This window comes from Nymphaea colorata, chromosome 13, assembly GCF_008831285.2.
Source record: "Nymphaea colorata isolate Beijing-Zhang1983 chromosome 13, ASM883128v2, whole genome shotgun sequence".
Classification (NCBI taxonomy): domain Eukaryota; kingdom Viridiplantae; phylum Streptophyta; class Magnoliopsida; order Nymphaeales; family Nymphaeaceae; genus Nymphaea; species Nymphaea colorata.
The window spans coordinates 17321071-17340112 of NC_045150.1; positions in this window are offsets into that span (position 1 = coordinate 17321071).

Genomic DNA, 19042 nt, shown 5'->3' on the forward strand with positions numbered 1-19042 from the left:
TGATTTCCTAATTGGATTTTTTTTTTCCATATCCGATTTTTTCGGATCGGATTGGTCATATATCCAATTCAAATCTGATATATTGACATCCCTACATGTGACCGAATTTTCCATGTGGTTTGAGGTTGGTAGAAAAATACAAACAACCGAGCACGCATGTATGCTTGTAAGGTGGTTTTCTTTTAAATAATTTTTCAATGGGACATTCATTGTCAAGTTCTTTTTTTTGGATGGGGTCCTATTTATTAAATATGTGGCTGTTAATGCATGTAAGTCCCAACATTTTAAGGGTAGACCTGACTGAAACTTGAGAGCATACACCACATTCAAGATGTGCTAATGCTTTCTCCCAGCTATGCCGTTTTGTTGAGGCATGTAGGGGCATGAATGTTGATGTAGGATGTCTCTATCACGGAAAAAAAAAATTGTCATTTGAGAAGAACTTGGTTCCACTATCTATCCTATGTTTAACACATCCGTTTTGAACTATTTCTCAGTCATGTTAATGAAATGTTTAAGGAAATCACCTACTTAACGTTTATACTTCAATAGGTAAACCCAAGTGGCTCTTGAAAAATCATCCATAATAGACAAAAGGTAATGTGCTTGAGTATGCGATGCTTGGGAAACATTATTCCCAAGAGCTTTAGTAAACAGAAACTAGCAAATCTAAAGGTTTAGCAAAACATGATTCACTTAATTTGAACATCAATCTATATTGTTTAGCAACACTACATACTTCACAGAAATGATTTGACAACTTAATGATAGAGTCATGCTTTCAGAGCATTTGATTCTTTGAGCAGGATGGGTGCCCAAGTCTCATATGCCAAACATCAAAATCTGATTGAGTGGGTTTCGTGAACAAGCAGTCTACAGTTGTAAGAGGTGACTTGGAAATGAAGAATCCCCTAATGAATCACCCAGCTCAGTCCTCATCATGGAGATCGGGTCCTGCACAAAGCACCCAGTAGTGGGGAAAATCAAATGACATTTGGTTTTCTGAATAAATCTGCTCACTGACAATAAGTTTTAAGCAAACTTTGGAAGATAATACACTTTTTGAAAAAAAATGGAAGGTGATAGAACAGCTTTACCGACACGTGTAGCATATACCGTTCTGGTTTCCTGAACTCTAATTGAAAATGAAACATCTAATTTTGTGTCATCTAGAAATGATTTATGGCAGCATGACATGTGGTGACTAGCACCAATATCTATTACCCAGGTGTATAGTTTGAAGAATGACATAGCTAGAAAGTTTATTTGGGTTACTGATCGATTTTTGAGGAGTTGTTTGAATTGAATATATTCATCTCGAGTTAGAATTGGAGCAGTGTCCTTGCAAAACTATTTTTCATGCGTGGTTGAGATTAAGGCATTGGAATCAGTTTTCCCTCCAACGGAGCTCTTGATAATAGCCCCCTTGTCTTGCTCTGTTTTCCACCTATAAAGTTTGGAGGGTAACCATTTAATTTGAAGCATCGTTCCTTTGATGTCCTGCAATCTTGCAGTAATTGCAGAAGTATTGTGGGTGTTTTGTTGGTTTTCCAATGCATTCAAATTTGCAATTGCTGAGAGACCAGCATACTCAACAGCGCTAGTTTGAAGACGAGCTTCTCCTCTTGAAAGACCAGTGCATGTCTTTTGTAGAGAAGGCAAGGGTTTCAAATGTAGAATTTGCCTTCTTATAGCATTGAATGAATCATTCAATCTCATAAGAAATTCAACCACTCTCTCTTCTTGTTGCTTTTCAACAACCACTTTCAAGGCATTGCAAGAGCATTCTGAAAGAACATCATAGGACAAAAGCTTATCCCAATATTGTAAAATAAAGAGCAATAGATATATTTTCTTTATTCAAACGACTAATGGAGGACTTGAGTTGGTACTTATGAGAAGTTTGTGCTTTCAGTGAATCAGTCCATTAAGTGTGCCCACACTTCAATAGTTGTGGTGGGATAGATGATATTGCTTGATAATTCTTCTGAGATGGAGTTAAGAATCCATGAATGACCATGTGATTGCAAAGCCTCCACATCATGACCTCTGGAGCTGCAACGCTGGGTTTGGAAGACTACCATCAACAAAGGTCAAGTTGTTTTTGGTAGACAATGTGATTCTCATAGCATGACTCCACGTTGAGTAGTTTTCACTAGTTACTAATTGTGAAACCAATATAGTACCAGGGTTGTCTGAATGATGAAGGAAAAAGAGGTTTTCAATAGTGATGATGTTGTTACCAAAAGAGGACTCTGCTCCACTAGCTGAAAAAGAGTTGGAAGAATTGGGAGCCTTGGCTGTTGACGCCATGGATCTGTATTATAGTATGTAGAAATTATTTGAGTTAAGAAAGAATGTAACACAAGGAAGAGAACAGAGAATTGCTTCATATTTTTCTATTGATCTTACACACCTATATACAGAAGGAAAAGTAGTACACGGTTTTTAGTTTCAACTTGGCTGGCTCATCTTATCTCATGATATTTGCCTGGCTCATCTTATCCCATGACATTCGGTTCGCTCATCTTCTCCCACGATATTTGGCTGGCTCATCTTATTTGGCTGGCTCATCTTAACAGCTTCACTAACCAACTGAAAAACTTATTGTTAAGATGTCAAGATAAGAAGATAAGAAGTGAATCTTAATTTAAACACTCCCCCTCTAACTAAGTGTAGAGATTTCTTATGTTCAGTTTCGATAGAAGATGATTAAATGCTTCCTTGGCTAAGGCCTTAGTGAATAAGTCTGCCAGCTGATCTTTGTTGTTAATGTAACTGGTTCTCACTACACCTTCATTTATTTTTTCTCATACCACATGATAGTCTAAATCTATATGTTTGGTACGCTCATGAAAAACTGGATTGGCAGTAATATGCATGGCAGCCTGATTTTCGTAGTATAGTTTTGTCGGTTGTAGATGTCTCACGCCTAGATCCGACAATAAGAATTTCAACCAAGTCACTTCACATGCCACATTTGCCAACGCCTTGTATTCTGCTTCTGCAAAGGAGTGAGATACTATGGGCTGTTTTTTTGTCTTTCATGAAATTGGAGAATCACCAAGAAGAACACAATAACTAGTTATGGACCTTCGTGTTTCTTGACATGCCACCCAATCATAATCACAAAACACACTCATTTGAAGATTGGTTTGTGTGCTTAGGAGAGTACCTTCTTCAAGTCTAGGAGAGTACCTTCTTCAAGTCCATGCTTTCGTTCTGCTAGAAATTCCATTGGCTTGGCACCCATTATACTTGTTTCACTTATAATGTTGAGAGCATACGTTTGCTACGAAACATAAATTACTGCACTTGAACAAGATTGAAGTGCACCCATTGCAAAAAAAATGGTCACACTCGTGAACGATGTTAGGAGATTATAGGACGACCCGAGAAGGAGAAACCAAGCATGACGTCCAAGGATATCAATTTAGCAAACTTTGTTACCAAAGATGATCTGGAAAAAAATTTCCAAAAATTTTCCAAGACTAATCTCATCTCCTCTCAACCAGTCGGTGAAAGCCCTGAAGGTAACTCCTTAGCTTATCTTTCTATGAAAAAAAATAATAATGCATGGATTATTGACTCTGGAGCAACCGATCACATGACTAGTGAATCATCTATACTTAGTGAACTTATCAAAGATTATAAACAGCCTGTGTTCACTACCGATGGTTCTTCTATAAATGTCGAGGGTGCTGGTACAATGACGTTCTTTGGAAATCAGAAATCTAAAGTTCTTCTAATTCCTAAACTTGCAGCAAATTTGATTTCAGTTAGTAAGATTACTCAAACTTACAGTTGTTTGGCAATTTTTTCTTGCAAGGACGTGACGTTTCAGGAACTGAACTCGAAGAAAGTGATTGGTAAAGGACATCTCCAAGGAGGATTGTATGTTCTCGATGATGACTGTGTTAGCCTTCTCATCAACAACTGACGAAACTCTGAGTACCAGATATGGCACGCTAGATTGGGAAACATTTCAGACCGGAGTATCAAACAACTTATTCCTCACCTTACTACAGAAGATTGGGCATGCGACGCTTGTGAGTTTTCCAAGTTCACAAGACTTACACTTCAATCGTCAGTAGAAAAATCTGTAGAAGTTTTTGATCTTATACACTCTGATGTATGGGGACCAGCTCCTGAAATATCTCATACCGGATATAGATTTTATGTCTCTTTTATCGATGATATGACTCGTGTAACCTGGATTTATTTTCTCAAGAATAAAAGTGAGGTGCCTAAAATATTTGAAGAATTCTATCATCTCATTCATACGCAGTATGGAATCAAGATAAAGAAACTTCGTTCCGATAATGGTGGGGAGTACATCAATGACAATCTTAAAGAGTTTATAAGAGCGAAGGGCATACAACCGCAATACTCTTGTGCTGGAACTCCTCAGCAAAATGGCGTCGCAGAGAGGAAAAATCATCAACTCTTAAACATCGCTCGTGCTCTCATGATTCATATGAACGTGCCACAAAAGTATTAGAATGAAGCCATCGGGACCGCCTGCTATATATCTAACCGGATTCTTAATTCTAGTATCGATAGCAAGGTTCCTCTCAAACTTCTCCTCAAACGGCCCATCTCCATTAAGCATCTCAAGGTATTCGGGTGCAAGTGTTATGTCCATGTCCATGTGCAAGTGTTATGTCCATGTGCAGGAGAAGTTTGCTCATCTACTGAGGCCGATACGGTTTCATATATGCTGACATACCTTTAAAAATATATTAATGGAAAATACGTTAATGAAAAAAGATAATTTCATGTCACTAAAACTGCAGGCTAAAATTTGCATTTATTTAATAAGGGAAATCTGTGAGTTTGTAACAAACTTTTTTAGTTTTTACAGGTCCATGGTTGTAGATTAACTACTGAATAATATTGCTCCCTCAACAATTAGTCAATTAGATACAATATGAACTTTATAGCTTTTAACATAACAAAGCTTGAGTAATGTAGACATTATATTTAGTTGGTTCATTAGCAAATTTGTCCACAATTAGTTTTCTGATAAATTTTTCAAATTAGTTATTATAGTCATCTATCACACAAAACTGATCTATACGGGCCAGCTCACTGAAATTATGGTTGAGGTCTTCAATAACTTCACATCTTTACTCTAAATCAATTCTACATGAAGAAATTTATAGCCTACAGATTATTTTGGGAACCCAATGCATATGCATCTTACCAACTTGCCATCCAATTATCAAGTTTTGACCCTGATTTAGCTCCAGCTTATGATTATTGTTTCAGTACCATCATTAAGGGCTCGGCGGGCCTATGCTCTTCAATGGCATGATCTCGTCATACTTCTGTATTATTGTGGACGATGGTTCAGCCATTCTATGGCAATACACGATAACAAGTTAAATTTGTCCATAATTTTTAAGAAGGGTTTTTTTCGCCGATTTCTAAACTTTGAGTTGGACATGTGAGGTACAACTATCTTTCCTAAAATATTTTAGTGGAATCCGGTAAAGGCTTTTATTTTCTCCAAAATATTTCTCATGATAACCTTCTCTTCATTATTATATCCGCAAAGGTGAATTGCATTTTAATAGTTTTCAAATTGGTCCTCTCCAGTTTGAAGATGGCATGTAGTTTCCAGGTTATCCAATGTTAAAAAGTAAAAAAGAAATCGTCATAATTCAGATAGTTTCTCTCCCCCTCTTGGAGGATGATTGTTGGTAGAAAGAAATTTTGAAAGATAGGAGCCTGGAAAACACTGAATCAAAGGAAAGATCAATTTTACTCTCAGTTAGCACGAAGTCCCTGTAAACCATGCTGAAAGTTAAAAGGAATAGCACCAGAAATGATAATTGTGACTATGAATAGGAGTTGGACTCCCTCCCCAGATATGGACTATATATATGCATATACTAAGATGGAATACTCCTCCTACTTATAACCAACATTACTTTCTCCCTCTCAAGATGGGTTGCAGGCCCAAGATATCCAAATCATGGTCGCTGCTATACTTGTAATGACTCATTCTACACCTGCAACGTCTGAATCCGGGGAAGAGGCGTCTGCAGGTACATATAGAAGTCCATCGCAGGGTTAATCCTGCATTTGACCTCTGCCAATGTTCATTCTACTCCGTAGAAGTTACGTTCAATGTCAATTTAACTTTAAATACACAATAAAGAACAAAAAAATAACTTTTACTCAAAAGAGACATACTATTCATCATGACCACGAAACAGAGAGATCAATCACAAAAGAATATAATACCAACCTTTTGTTCGATCTCCAAATATATAAAAAGTTCTTACAAGAAGCCACGAATCAAAACGAAGGCGTCATCATCTATTTGTGTTAGTGAACGTAGAATGATTTGGCATCGGGCATGACCTCCTCACGATCTCGAAAACCAAGATGCCATTGTCGTTCTTGAATGTAACATAAATTCCCTGTGCTAGCTCTTAATTTGTAATTTTTAATGGAAGATGAGATGTTAGATGAGGCCATTTCCCTGAGATTATCTTTCCTTTCATAACTAATGTAATTCCAATTGTAGTAAGTAGGAAGTCCCCTCATGCGCATGATTGATTTACAGAATCTGGCTCCAATGAATGACATTATCTGATGGAGTCCAGAGACGAATCTTTCCTAGTGGGCCGCTTAGGAAGTTTGCCAATGTGAACTATTGACAAAAGAATATGGGAATTAATCAAGAATAATTGATAAGATTCAATAACGACTGCATAGGTCAGTTCGGTTTGTCTTAGTGCTTTTGGACACCAAGTGGCCGAGCTGGTCGACATCAATGATGTAAACGTGGTTATTATATGAGTGGCCATATGTTTTGTTAAAATAAGCTTTCTTGGTGATTCATGTTCATGATGTAATCTTAATTTCGACTTCAACACTAGGCATCAGGAACTACTAATATTTAAAAAGTGTGGAGACCAAGAAAAAAGGAAAATAGTGTGCTTCATTTAGCCATTAGTCTAAAACCATCAGATGCACGGAGTTTTCAATTTTGGAATGAGGCCGAAGAAGAGATCAGGACAAATTTGAAAATGTCAAACGACAAGAATGATTGCTAAAAGCAACAACGATGAAATTCAATGCCTCCAAATTAATGAAACACGAACTCTTATAATTTGGACTCTGTGGCCATGTTTGATATACTCGGATTCACATCCGACGCTACCACATGTTTGCTGTGGTCAAAGTTCAAATCATTCCCCACCATACGTGGTTGGTCTTCACAAGGAACATGAATTTGAAGTCAGCCTCAGATCTCCATGGGAATCATGCATAGCCTATATAATATCTACATAATATAAGTGTGAAGGAACCTATGTTGATCACTATAACTGTTATTGGACTCTCTCTCACGCTTCGTTCTACGCATATGCATGAGCGCTTGAGTTTGATCTTTCTGTCCACTTGAACTAGCCAAACCTCTCTCTCTCTCTCTCTCTTTCTCCCTCCTCCCTCTCTTATCCGTCTTCCCGACACACAGACACACAATGGGTCATGCCCTCAAGGTAGCCCTACTGGCAGCCATGGCCATACTTGTAATGAACTGTTCTGCAGCAACAACCGCAACGGAGGAACCTGCCAACTGCCCCATCCACCATGACAGAAACAGGAACACAGACCTTCAGTGCTCATGGGGAGATTTGGCGATCGTGGCGGCGAAAGATTCACTGTTTTCTAGCAAGCGGGCTTATCCTTCTCCTCCAACGCCTGTTTCCAATCCGCACCACAATTTTATTGTGCGGCCTTCACCCCCGCCGGCCAGGGACGCTTCCTCATGATTTAATTTATCCGGTTTCTAACAACTGGAAGTGCACTTCTTTTTGTCTGCAATTGTGTTTAGATGAGATCAAATTAAACATGCTTCATCGTAATCAATGTAAGAAACTACGTATGCGGTTCTGAAATCATGATTGGCGTCACCATTGATTCCACGTCCAGTTTTGGTTAGAGGTGCATGGCTATAGGAATCATGATTTAGAACAACCCATTCATGGTGATTCTTCACCCTGTGGATCTCCTTCTTGGTTCAAAATTTTGGGCCTAAATTAATGGTTTTGAGCTTCCTTATCACCGTTCTTACAAAGTCACATGCTGTGAATATATTGGTGTTTGTGATGTATCATCAAGCGGCAGAAATCACAAGGTGACAAGATGCTCGTCGAATACCTAGAAAGCAAATTAATATTTCTAAAAAGGTTTCAAATATCGAAAAAGAATCAGCTATTGTCAACATTGGTGAAAAGTTTTCCGAAACTAAATTTACTCAGACGTAGAGAAAGAAAAAAAAACACAAAGAGAGAAAAGAGATCTGGCAAAATAAAAATTCATTATCAAAAGGCGTGACGTGTTGTCATACACCAAGTATGAAAAACGGCAAAGGAAAATAAATATACGCACAAGAGGAGAAGACATAGAGCTAACTAGCCATCAGCTGTAGGCATATAAGCAGATCCCATTCGGATCTGATGTACCATTTGCCAAATCCAGTTTATCAAGTGTTCGCATAGTCAGGTTCCAATTTGAATTTGACTGAAACTGAGAAAAAGTATATACTATATATGTATCCAGTTGATAAATTCATAACTGAACCCGATCCAAACCCGACTTCTGAATTCATAATCCAAATTTCAATTGGTTGCTAAATCTTATTCAAAATTCGAGTGGGTGATGATTGTTAAATAACTGAATCTTATCCAAAAAACAATTTGGATGATAACTTTTTAGACTGAAATCCACATTCCAAATCCAAATCCTAGTCAAATTTAACAATAAAAACCAAAAATTTAACTTTGTCAAAAACAACATTCGAGTATATGAGGAATGGGCATTACTAATGTAACGCCCCAGAAGTTTAGTCATGTATCGAAGATTGTGAGGGATCTTCAAGGGCTTATAAAGGGAGGTTTTAATGAGATGATTGTCCTGGTTCATAGTCTTTTTAGGATTGAAACCGAAATCGCTAGGGGGCGGGTTGAGATCCGTCGAACCAAGGGCCCGAGCTCGGGAGTGGGTCGGGTTCTTATAGTGGTATCAGAGCTGGTTTCAACACTCGGACCTGGGGTCCCACACGCGCGAACGCGTGTGCTTTAAGGGGGGTGGATTGTAACGCCCCAGAAGTTTAGTCCTGTGAAGATTGTGAGGGATCTTTAAGGGCTTATAAAGGGAGGCTTTAATGAGATGATTGTCCTGGTTCCTAGCCTTTTTAGGATTGGAACCGAAATCGCTAGGGGGCGGGTTGGGATCCGTCGAACCAGGGGCCCGAGCTCGGGAGTGGGTCGGGTTCTTATAACTAAAGTTTTATTTATTTCGATGTACCGTATAGCATGAAATCATAAATCTTTGATGCATGAGAAAGGACATCGTAATTCGAGAAGTACTGGCGTGTAGCGTGTAGCGTATGAGTAGTTGCCCTCATACTGTATAGCGTATGAGACATTTTAATCCAGTTCAAGAAGTACTACACCGAAATCGAGTTTCATATGTGACTAAATCCCAATAAAAATCCAACCCAATCAAATGCGGGTTGCAAGTCTTATACTAGTCCAACCAAAAGTCGACTTGATTCCCCCTCGTCTTATCTGACGCTTGTTGTTGTAGTCATGTGACAGATAACGGAAGATCTGCCTAGCTCCTTACCTTAAGCAAAGGATATTCATATGGTCCAATCTTTTCATACCCGTATAAGGAAAGGATATTCATATGCCTCGTAAATCGTTCTCTGATGGGAATGATTAATTTACATATAGAAGCTGTTATCAATGTAATTTGGTAGAGTCAGAAACGAGTTTCCTGGGCCGCCATTCAGAAAGTTCACGGGTGTGAACCATTTGGGAGAAGACAGAAATCAATAATAATCAATAGAGTCAACAGCGGCATTCAGGCTGCTAGTCGATATATTGTAAGACAACATTAACAGTAAAAAGAAATTTTTTGTAAAGACAAAAAACCAAATAAAAAAAACTGAAAAGACTTAAAAGGACAGTTTTTTCAATAATTTTAAAAATATTCCCTTTTCTTTAGGACTCGTTTGATGGGCGGGGAGGAAAAATTTGTACGGGCGGGTGAAATTTCACCCGCCCGGTTGAGAAGCCATCAAACGGGGTGGAATTCCACCCGTTTAACCGAAGAGGCGCTCGAAAGTCCGAGCTCGGAGCTCGGACTTTCGAGCGGGTGAAATTTCACCCGCTCGAAATATACCCATCATGCTATTCTGCTGCAGCGCTCGATGTCCCTCCGCAACTCTCGACCTCCCTCCGCAGCGCTCGAAGTCCCTCCACAACGCTCGACCTCCCTCCGCAACTCCTCCTCCCTCGTGCCTTCTCACTGCCAGGTCTCACCGTCGACCGTCGCAAGACCCTCAAGCGGCCGGCGTCGGAGGTTTTTCTACCGGTATATCTCTCTGTCGCTCTCTCTCTCTCTCTCTCTCTCCCCGTCGCTAGCTGCCCACATTTCCCCCCTTTCTTCCGCACATTTCCCCCCTTTCTCTGTGCTGGGTAGCACCCTCAAATGCCCCCATTTTTTCCCCCCTCAAATGCCCCCATTTTTTTCCTCCCTCGTGCCTTCTCACTGCCAGGGTTTCACCGTCGACTGTCGCAACACCCTCAAGCGGCCGGCGTTGGACATTTTTCTGCCGGTATATCTCTCTGTCGCTCTCTCTCTCTCTCTCTCCCCGTCGCTAGCTGCCCACATTTCCCCCCTTTCTTCCGCACATTTCCCCCCTTTCTCTGTGCTGGGTAGTTCCCTCAGACGCCATAATCTTCACTCCTCCATTTCCGCTTTTTGTATCTTTGATTTGTGTGGTTCTTTTGTTTTTTTTTTATTTAATTTCATGTTTTGTTTCTCTTGTTGGGTGTTCACATTTCTTATCGTTCTTATTTGCGGCAGTCTGTGTAAACGAGCAGCTAAGTAATAGAAGCATTGAGCTCCATGTATTGAAAACAAGCTTTTGGTGGAGGCATAGAAATGGTTGCCTTAACCTTATCTCGTTATCAGTATCGCCGTTCTTTTCTCTGAGTTTCATTATGTTATCCCTTAGGGCATTTGGGCCCTTAGATAGAAACGGGGCTTAGATTTCAGCGACGCAAGTTGCCTGTACAGGGACCTATCTGACAATAAGAGAAGAATCTATTTTTCTCGTTTGTCAGGTAAGCTATTGGAGGTCGCCCCCATGGAACTCAGACCCTTCCACACCTTGGTTATGTTAATATGAGCCGACAATGAGTAATCGATCTCTGTTCCTGGAGTTCCTGTCTTGCCTTCTCAAGTTCTTTTGTGAAAGACCAACAGTAAGAGTACCACAGTGCCTTATAACTTAAAACCTGCAAAAAAGAACAGGGCCTAGCTCTCTGTATCTACGGGAGAGTGAATTTCTTTCGAATTAGTTCCTAGTAGAACTGTTGTATCCTTTTCCATTTTTATTCTCTTTCCTTTACCAATTGTCATTGTCTTGGCCAAGTATATGATAGAAAGGAACATGAATGTCTAAGGGTGCTTTTAACTTTTAAGTAGTGCATAACAATCACCGTGTAGATTCTTCCTGTTTCTAGGATGTTGGTTTTCTTCAACTTATATCGGAGGCTTGCAGAAGCAAAATGGGCTGCATGAGATGGAGAAAGATGCCTGAACTAATAGGCAGTTTGTTCATAAATAACGTTGTTCACGCCTCCGGTGTCTAATTGTTCTATTCTCAGTTATTGTTCTCTTATATGTTTTTCACCAAAGAAAAACATGTAATGATCTTTTCTATGGATGAAACATAACATATAGCATTAGCTCATCGTTCTCACAAAAACACTTTCATTTCACTTTGTCTTTACAACAAATAGAGCCATTGTTTGGAGCTTGTAGTGGTTAATCTTTTTCTTTTTGTATTTGACACAGATTCTCACTATTGCAAGAATCAAGTTTTAACTTTTATTGGATTTAGAGTGCGGTTTTCACTTGATTCCTATCGCAAAAATAGTTGCTATTCTTTTTGCATAAAGCTTGCATCAAATTTTGGCAACATTGCTAGTGAACGACAAATTAAAATCCCAAATATTCAGTTTATTGCTGACGTCTTTTGTACTTATCATGTGTTATTAGTTTGCTTTGGTTCTTTATTTAATATTTCTTAGTTTATTTTTTTAGTGGTTAATTAAAATCCCAAGTACACCCTTTTGTGGATTTGTACTCATGTTACTTTTGTGGACAATTTCTGTTTAATGTTTTTGGGAACAAATATATAACTTTTGCCGTTGTAGATTAAGTTAAGAAGGTGTTTTCTGTTGTAATGTGTTGCTAGATATTTCTTTTTGCTTTTTGTTATATATATCGTGTGAATGGCCGTGTCTTTTAATGAACTGGCTTTATTGTGATTTGTTTTGGGATGATTGATGAAGAAATATATGGGTTCTGCAGTCCATTTTTTGTATATTGGTTTTGGCTTGGTGGTGGTTCCATGAGGTGATGATCTTTCTCGTTTGGTGGTGTGCTTGGGTAATCTGTACATATAAGAATCGGTGATGAGGTGATGATCTTTCTCGTTAGATGTTTCGGCTTCGAAACACAAGCTTTTGTGGCATTTATTTGAGTGGTGATCTTTTGTTGTTTTGTAAGTTAGCATTCCTACTCCTTCCAAAGTGGAATTGGGGAGGAGAAAAAAAAACAACATTTTCCTTCCTGTGCATCAAACAGGGTTAAATTTACCACGTTAAATTCTTCATGTTCATCAAACTGGGTTAAATTTATCACGTTAAATTTCATCCGACAATCAAACAGGACCTCGTTTTGGAAGAGGGTAAAATTTCATCCACTAAATTTTTCTAGAAAAATTTACCTTGGTAAACTTACCGCGTTAAATTTCACCCGTCCATCAAACGGGCCCTTAGCGTATGTGTGTTGCGTGCACCGACCCGCGAACTCTGTTTGAAATAAAATAGTACTAAAAATATTAATCCTTTTTTTTGTTTGTTTGTGAACGTGCTAGTTCTCGCATGTGTCTCGCAGATGCATAAAGGTTTACGAGGCAGCATCATCGTATTCAAGGAAGAAACGTTTTTGATACTTGAACTCATCCCTGCCTTTGATGCAAATAGTTTTTTCCTGGAAGCAGTACTGGCGTTGGCGGGTCACGTGACGTCTAGCACTAGACGAGTACTAGCCAAATTTAATACAAGTGAAGCCGTTGGATAAATTAATTAATTGCCGACATAAATGAGCAAGAGCCACAAATTAATACAAGCTCTGCATGGCCCTCTCTCCGTTGAATTGCGCCAGAGGAAGAAGAAACTTGAAATTGAAGACTGACCCCATGTGAGCTCCCCCTTCATCGCTGTCACCTGCAGAATGGTCCTTATAAGGACTCCACTCCTCACTAGCTTCAATCCTGAAACAAGTTCCTGTTGTAAACCTATGGCCATACTAGCCACCACCCAAAAGAAATGGAGGATTCTAGACACCACCCCATTGCTGGCTGTGGCTGCGTGGCCGCCATCCTTAAGTGGATCAAAGTTGCCATAGAGAAGGCCATTCGATCGCCATGGCCATTTGATCCAGCCGTTGTTCCTCCAATTCCAGATCCTCCAGAAGTGTTAGAGCCGTCATCACCATTGTCCCCCATTCCTAATGAACCGCATGATTTCGATATTTTTCTAAGCTTCAGAGGGGAAGACACCTGAAATGGATTCACTAGCCATCTCTACCAGGCTCTACATAGTCGCAGTTTGAAAACCTTCATTGACAATGAAGATTTGCACAGAGGTGAAACGATCGAGGAGCTATTTCACTACATCTAGAGAGGTCGCAGGTGTTTGTGCCAATCATTTCCAAGGGCTATGCCAACTCAAAATGGTGCCTAAAAGAGATTGCCAAGATAGTTGAGTGCACACGCGGGAGGCTCATTGTTCCCATCTTCTTCAATGTCGAACCTTCTCATGTTCGTCACCAGGCTGGGCCTTTCAGTTCTGCCTTTAAATCGTATGACAATGACAAGAAAATGAACAAAACAGAAGTAGACAAATGGAGAGATGCCTTGAAGACGGTAACCAATTTTTCCGGCTACAGCCTCAAGGTCGACGCCAATGGGTATCCACTCATATCTTTCTTTTTTTCTCTCTCTCTCTCTCTCTCTCTCTCTCTCTCTCTCTCTCTCTCTCTCTATATATATATATATATATATATATATATATATATATATATATATATATATATATATATATATATATATAGTCAAGATTAAATATCAGCGTGAAGAAACCCCAAATATCCTCTTCAGTACACCATTTTTTGAAAAAGGTAAAAATTTATTTCAGAACAAGCAACAATTATGAGTAATAATTTTCTGATTTTCACTGTGAATCGAATTTGAACATAAATAGCTACAAGTCCGCACGTAATTATGCAAAGGTCCGGTACGAAGGTGGGCATGTCATAGGTCCAATTGAATATATTGAGGGATCAGATAGGAATGTCTTCCGGGCGGGGTCGAATTTTGTTCTTGCTGTTTAGATCATGGATATTATATTTTGGATTTTGAACCTTAGATTATGGATTTTGGATATCGAATTTTGGGTTTCAAACTTTGGATTTTGGATGTATCATCTCAGATTTTGGATTTTGAATTTTGAATTTCAGATCTTGGATTATTGATATAGAATCTTGGATTATTGATATAGAATCTTGGATTTCAGATTTTAGCTTTTACATTTTGGATCTCAAGCATTGGATTATGAATTTTGTATCTTTGATTTTTGATATCACATCTTCGGTCCTCGATATTGGATTTCATTCTCAAACGTTGTATTTGGGTTGTGAATTTCCATAACATGATATGATATTTCCTATGTTTATATCTCTATTTCAAATTTTGAACAACAATCCCTCATATCGTGATCTCAGTTTATGGATTTACATTCAGATTCCTTAGATAAGTCCATGTCTTACACCTTAGTCCAAGTGGAGACTGGAGACCTGACTCTAGGTCTACACGACCTAATTTGGCATGCATCATATTAGATTTAGGATCACGGTTTGCATTGGCCTATGATTATCTAGACATGAACAGACCTCAGATTAATTTATTCTTGTTCATCAATTTCTAAGATCTACCTAGATTATAAAACATGCATGATTTTGAAAGTTAGTGTACATTTAAATTTAGGGTACGCTTAACTTAAGAAATTGAACATTTTAGTCTAATTCTTAGTCTGATTATCCCTAGTAAAGGCTTTAAGAAATGGTCAGACCTCGTACCGACATGTTGAGTCCTATCTCTCGGAATCCTGCACAAGGAATGGAGAAGAGTACATGTATTTTATTTGATTTATATGGTCTATATGTAAGATCTGACCCAAAAAAAAAACCTGTAAACAAAAATGGTGGCTGTGATGGGACTGTCATTGTCTGACTAGGCAAAATGTCTAATTCTTTATGTTCCAGATATCGTCACATTCTGAGAGCCATCTAAGTATCATCATTTGATGAATGTGTATATCTCTGAAGTGCATTAGGACTTAAAATTGAGAAGGATTTTCCATGTTCACTCAACTTATAAGATCATACATTACCCCTCTCAATTTATGAGTTGCTTGAAAACAATGCTTACCTCTCACTTTTATTTTAACCATCATCTTAGGCCTCAATGTATTAGAGCTAACTGTTTGCTTATCTGCTTGCATGTTTCAAAATTTCCTCACACCTATATGTTTTGGTCATCATGTCAAGGAATAGTGACACTTTATGCATTGACTCAGGTTGGTTCAATGGCTGGACCAACCTATTGGAGGTGGGTCTTGGTCATCCATTAACTCGTACTAAGTCCTGGTATATTAGGCAGTGATCAAGAAGCATGAAGACTCTTAACCCATAAAGCCATTTTAAGGAGTCTATGCCGCGTACTTCGGATTTCTTATCCAAGTATATGGGCATATCCAGTTTGTAAAACAATTGATGATCTCAAATCCTAGATATCTAGTTCAATGTGACCAAGCAATTTTCAAACATTTGCATGATAGAGCCATGTCATTAGGAGGTGTTGTTCATGTCATTAAGAGGTGTTGTTTGAAGCATTTTGTGTGTCTTTCTTGGCTACGTGTTTATCTTTTTGCATTATATTTCATCAATACTTATGCACCAAATTTTCATAAAAATACTTGGTGAATTTTTCCAAAAGGAATCTCTGTCTTCTAGTGTCAAAATCATCTAGAATTTTCCTTTTCAATGTCACCTTGTAGGGTCTCTTCATCTTGTTAAGGTTGAAATTGTCATTTTATTGGAACCTCTTCTTCGGTGTAACAGGCAAAATCTCATCACACAACCTGGCTATTCTCTATTTGTGTATTCATTTACATGTCTGTCTTGACCTTCACCATACCATTTCTATCAGTCACTATGATCATGAAGTTTCTCCTCGGTCTCATTGTATGTTATATTTTTGGAAGTGATCAAGTGTAACAACTCGACCCACTCTTGGGCTCGAGCTCTTGGTTCGACGAATCCCAACCCACCCCCTAACAGTTTCGGCTCCGACCTCAAAAAGGTTGGGAACCAGGACCTTCAATACGAGACTAAACATTTGGGACGTTACATCAAGACAACAAAATCTATTCTCCAATCACTAGTAGAACATCAAATAGACAAACGAGGTCTTCAACAAGTTTTTAACGTCATTTGGGACGTTACATCTTGTTCTCTCCAATGCCACATAGGGATGATTGATGCCGCCTCCTCAAATAAATCATTTTTCTTCCTCACGTTCAAGCTTCGTGCTAATCTTTCGTGTGATAAATTCCCTGATGGCTAGGTTAGTCTTTTGTCACTACTAGGGCATTTTTCTACAAAAGAATTACAAGTTACACAAAAATAGACAAACGGGGTCTTCAACAAGTTTTTAAAATCTGAGAGCAATCAGTCTACAGCGTTTTATCCAAGCACATACCAATTTTTCAAGTTTTGTGTCATTTTCAAAAGCTCCAAGGTTTCAAGCATACAAGGTTTTTCCAATGTTGCACTTCAATGCATATATCTCTTCAAAAGTTTCACTTCGTGCACACAAGCTTTTCAGAGTTAGTGCATACCAGCTGACCATCTTTTGGAAGTTCATATGACATAGGTTGTAGCATAGGTGACAGTTTAAAACCTAAAAAAATAAAAAATATATATGGATTCTTTAACTATTTTTTGGCTATATAAATACTGAGTTTTAAGTAACCGAAGGTTCAAATTTTATAAATCTAGCTAGCATTTGCAAATCAACTAATAAAATTAGGGATGTTAATGGATCAAAATAGATAAGATATTTGAAGAAACTTTTTTTAAATAAATCATATACAAAAACATAATCATACTAGCCAAAATACTAGATTTCAATTTTAAGAGATAACACCTTCAAACTCAGATTGAATTTTACATGAATATTTGATTACATAGTAAGTACACAAAGATGTGATGACATTAGGGGTTCTGGGCCCAAGATGGTTTCCAGTAAAGAAACATTATTAATATCCATACATTTGGAAACATGGATCTTAACATACTATGATGAAGAAGTATGAATTATCATATCATAAAAATTGTTGTTCACTAAATCATAAGCTAGAGGTCATTAATGCATCATTAAGGTTACACAACATACTTTTCCATATCTATTACATTCTTTATTAGAATTTAAAGTTGAATTTTAGATCAGATATAGCTGCGAATTTAAAATTAACCGAAGTTTATTTTTAATTTAAATGTGGGGTTGAGACATGATATAGACTTCTCTTCATTTTGTATTCAAATATGAATATGTGAAGATTCAATAAGCCAGACATGGCAAGTAGTACGTTCCCTTTGAGTCCAATTCTTTGGCAACACATGTTTTGAACTATGTAAACCACATTTGTACCATAAAATTAGGAATAAAAGTTTAAGGAAATTGATGTCTGAAATATAATTAAAAGCATTCATGTGAAGAAAGGTGCTTGCACACAAATATTGACTAAATCACAACGAATCTCATGACTTATCGACTAATGACTTTGAAGCTGGCCATAGAAAGCAACCCTATGCACAACTTCGGGGCATTATGCTACTAAATGACTAAAATACTCTGCGTCTATTCAATGAAAAAAAAAAAATTCCCTCCTTTAATAAGGATAGAAGACCGAAAGTGAAAAGGACATGATCTCCAAAATATTCATTTTTTTTGTTTTCAGCAATATGCATATCAGCAAATTCAGCGAGACCGTGTGGGCAACTGCCCCACACAAGCCAACCTTCTGATTTAAAACTTCAAATGCACTAGGGCATGTATACTGAGGAGCCGTAGAACTGCTATGGTGTGTGTGTATAATTTGTGATAATTTGTGAGATGTGGACCTCTATCGAAGTAAATTTATATGTACGAAAGCTAATTTTTTGGCAAAAATAAATGAACCTACACCTAGTATCAAAATTTTTCATTTTTCATGCCCAATGGATAAAGAGCTTTGAAATAAATCAATGTACACTTTGAGAATTAAAAGTTTTCATTTTTAATGCCCTATGGACACTTATTAACTTTTCCATATAATCCTCAAACAGCTGACCCCTAACAAAAAAAAAAACGATTTTCCAAAATGTCTAGTCCTTTGTTAATTTTCTTGAAGGGAGCAATCTTTTAAATTATTTTGATCTTAATGTTTTTAGTGAGTGAGGTGGTTTGAAATTTTTATGAAAAAATTGAGGACCTTTTTTCTTAACTTCTAAAAAGTTGATGAGTGCCGTGTCATTTACTCAGAAAGGAGGCACTTTTTTTATGATATTTTTTCTATTTTGTTTTTAGATTGAGTCAATGGTCAAGGTGGACCCACCCCACTTTTGAAGGTCACTACGGTTGACCATGATAGCTAGGGTTGGTCTTCTCCTCAAGCAGATTTGTCGTCTGGTTCTGGGCAAAGAACTTAATGTACACGGTTACTTAAGTGACTAAAATACCCTGGGCAATAAAAAGGCAATCATCCTTTTACAAAGTCAAATATAAATGGAAGAAAGAAAGTTCAACTTTGTAACTTACCGGACACGACTATCC